Below are 4038 nucleotides of genomic sequence, written 5' to 3'. Positions count from 1 at the left end.
TTAAGTCGAACAATGCAATGCATGTTTCTATAAATAGCAATTTATTTTATGAAAATTGTCGATATTCAATTTATACTCGATTAGCGTTTTTTGAGGAAGGAATATCCTTTTTAGTTAAGAAATAGTAGAGATAGCATTCCCTTCGGAGGATGAACAAATCTCAATATTTCTTTTCGCATTAAAGTATTTTCCCTAATAAATATTTCGAAACAAATTAAGCAATGTTTGATAAATTGATCATATTCTAACTTTATATTCGATTTATGATTTCCACCATTTACGACAACGTGTAAGCGATTAGGTACCAATTTTTGGGTATTGTGGGGTTTATATCCTTCCCCACGCGTAACCGACTCCCGGACCCATTAAATCAGATTTTTGGTAAATGCATACCAATTTTTGTCGTTAAAAATGATTTTTCTTAAAATTATTTTAAAAGATATTTTTAGGTATTCGACCTACCTAGCCCAAAGGTCGTTGGTGACTCCTATTCAATTTAATTCAAATCAATTCAAAATCACCAATTTTTTAAAATAGAGTCATAATTGTTTTTAAAATGATATTTAATTGTTTTATCAAAATAATGGTTATGACAATGCCTGTACAATATCCAATCTAAATTAATCAATTAATAAATTAATGTTATCTATATACTAACAAAAATTGTTGTTGGCTGTTATAATATTAACTTGATAATTCACGTATTATGATTAGAAATAGAAGAGTTTAATTATTTTTAGAAAGTTTAAATACTTTTTCTATAAAAATTGAGACTTCATTTAATTTTTAAGTATAAAATTAAAATTTAAAATATTATTTAAAATTTAAGATAATAAAATTTGAAAATCTAAAATTCATTAATTATTCAAAAAATATGTTTAAAATGCTATTAAAAATTTTAGAAATACAATAAAATCTAAAAATATTATAACCTATGAAATGATAAATGATAAATTATTAAAATTTAAGATTTAAAATATTTGATTATATCTCATCAACTTAAGTTTTCTTAACCATTTTTGATCTTGTATTAAAATGATAATATATTTCAATTATCGTCGTATTCTATGATTACAATTAGACCATATATTGTTTTTTTTTTCATTTCGTCAAAAAATAACTTTAAATATAAACACTTATGATCCCTTCTATGTCTTGCAATAATGATTCCTATGACAATACAACATTTATAATGACAATGTTGTTTGTATATCAAATTATTTTATAGATTGAATTTCACTTTATTGTTTACAGCTCTATTACAGGTGTCCATGATAATTTTTTTTATATAAATGTATCACTATGCTATTAAATATTTTGATTTAAGTTATTTTTTTAAGAGGTGGAATAAAATAATTCGATAAAAGTACGATGATCCTATGTTTATAAAGTTATAATATACTTTATGTCCCATAATAGAACTAAGATATAATTTTAAAATTAGTTCCCCAATGTCTATTAAAATGATATTTTGGTCTATATTCTTGGTTTAGAGCATGTTGTCCCTGATGTTTCATTTTATGGCAAAAAGACTCTTTAACATTTTATAGAATAGTCACTTTAGTCTTTATTATTTATTTCTAGCATTTTGACCCTCAACATTTTATTTTGAAGTAAAAGACTTTTATTTTGGAATGTTAATTATTTTTTTACATAGAAAAACATTTTTGTCCCAAAATAAAACATTAGGACTAAAATGCTTAAAAGAAATAATATAGGCTTAATAACTGTTGAGAGTTAATTTTCAGATTATACCTGAAACTAATTCTACTTTTTTCGGAGACTACACGACTATTCAAAACTATTAACCTTTAACAGCACAAATGATTTCAACCCAAAGCTTTATCCATGAAAAATGTCTCCTAGATCTTCATGGTTCATAATTATCCACAAAGAGGAAAAAAGTACAAACAAAAAGAAGGTGAAGGCATGAAGCTGTCAGAATCAAAACGAAACCACATTGTTCCATTGGTCTTAGCAGTTCAACTATAAATTACTGAGCCCCTCAAAAAAGGTACTCTTTTTTCACCTATAAATGTGAGAACAACACAGTTGAAGAACTAACAAAAAGAAGAAAATCACTCCCCGGTTGTATTATTAAGAAGTTCTAGCCACAATCCACTTCTCTAGTGTTCACTGTACGAAGGCACAAACCGAAGCCCAGCTCAACCGACCCCTCGCCGAGTGTAAGATGCTATCGGACATCGACGATCAAGACAGTCATCGTTTCCAAATTCGAGGGCTCCATATTTATAGGTGCGACGATAGCATGCAAGAGAAGGATCCCGTTAGGGTTATAAGAGAATCACTTGCGAAAGCCCTAGTGCTGTATTATCCATTAGCTGGTAGGCTAAAGGAAGGGCCGAACCGGAAGGTTATAGTGGATTGTACCGGTGAAGGTGTGTTATTCGTCGAGGGTGATGCTGATGTTATTCTCGAGGAATTAGATGATTCACTTCATCCTCCATTTCCTTGTTTCAATGAGCTTCTTTATGAGACCCCTGGCTCCAGTGAGTTATTAAACTGTCCGGTGCTACAAATTCAGGTACCTCTTCACTTAATAATGCTTAATGACACTGAAAACTTCAATAATTCTTATTAAAATCCAGGTATCATTTATTAATACGTATTAACAGGTGACACGTTTAAAATGTGGTGATTTTTATCTTTGCAAACCGATTCAATCACACTATGAGTGACGCTGTTGGGCTGATTCAGTTCATGTTTGCCGTGGGCGAAATAGCACGAGCTGCAGTGGCTCCCTCGATCCCACCCGTTTGGGAAAGACACCTCTTGAATGGTGGAAACCCACCGGTCATAACATGCGATCACCACGAGTACGATCATGCGACGGCTGCTGTTGGCACAATCATGCCGACAAACAACTTGGTCCACCGCTCTTTCTTCTTCGGGCCAACTCAAATTTCGGCTCTTAAAAGATTCATCTCCGACGACCTCCATTGTTCGAGATTTGATATCGTAACCGCATGCATATGGCGCTGTCGGACGATGGCCTTGAGACTCGGCCACGAAGAAGACTTCCGGTTGATCTGCATTGTCAATGCAAGGTCCAAATTCAGCCCTCCTTTGCCATTAGGGTATTACGGGAATGCACTGGGGTACCCCGCGGCTAGAACAACAGCAGGGAAACTAAGCCAAAATCCATTAGAATATGCGGTAAAGCTAGTGAAGGAGACCAAGGTAAAGGTTACCGAAGAGTACATGAAATCGAAGGTGGATTTGATAGTGAGTAGACGACGGCCAAATGTTAATACGGTTCGATCTTTACTCGTGTCGGATTTGACTCGAGCCGGATTCAGGGAGGTTGATTTTGGGTGGGGTAAGGCAGAGTTCCGTGGACCGGCGAATGGTGAAGCGATTAGAAGCTTTTATATACCTTGGAAGAATAAGGAAGGGATTGCAGTCCCAGTTTGCTTGCCTGCACCTGTTATGGACAGCTTTGTTAAGGAGATTAATCGAATGTTGACAGACGCCACTGCTGCTTAGACTGGTGATTCTAACTAGTTTGTGACGTAGGATTTGTAATAAAATTACTTAAAAGATTGAGCTTTAGATAAAAAAATAGTTTCATATTGCTGTTAAAGAAATTGGATTGTAATAAGTTTGGGTTGAGAAATGGTTGATGTTGAAGAGTTATATATATATATATGTGCGCGCGCAATGTAAGAAGATATTGTGAAAAATTGAAATACTATCAAGTAATGTATAAAGTAATTATAAAGTGCTAAGGATTGTGAGTTTTGCCATGAGTCTTGAAGAGGGAACTTTGAGTTTGTTGGATGAATTAAAAGCTGGTAGGTTAATGTACCAAGGAGCTCAACCCAAGCTCATGGTTGATTGCACAGGAATCGTTTCGTTAAATATTTTAAATTTTTATATAATTTAACTATTTTATTTATAATTTTTAGTAATAATCTGTTTAGGATGCCTAATATAAAATTATGCTTCTGTCTTAAGATTCTCTCGGTTTCAGGACATGTGCAATGAATGGCGAGCGTGGGGCGATTCCTACTCTAC

General features: G+C 33.2%; 1 pseudogene; it reads left to right on the top strand.

Moving 5' to 3' along the window:
* The first annotated feature begins 1855 nt into the window (after positions 1–1855).
* Positions 1856–3525, top strand: LOC120212617 (annotated as a pseudogene).
* The last annotated feature ends 513 nt before the right edge of the window (positions 3526–4038 follow it).

The sequence above is a fragment of the Hibiscus syriacus genome, unplaced genomic scaffold, assembly GCF_006381635.1.
Source record: "Hibiscus syriacus cultivar Baekdansim isolate YM2019G1 unplaced genomic scaffold, ASM638163v2 tig00110013_pilon, whole genome shotgun sequence".
In the NCBI taxonomy this organism is placed as follows: domain Eukaryota; kingdom Viridiplantae; phylum Streptophyta; class Magnoliopsida; order Malvales; family Malvaceae; genus Hibiscus; species Hibiscus syriacus.
This window is presented reverse-complemented; position numbering and strand designations above follow the sequence as displayed.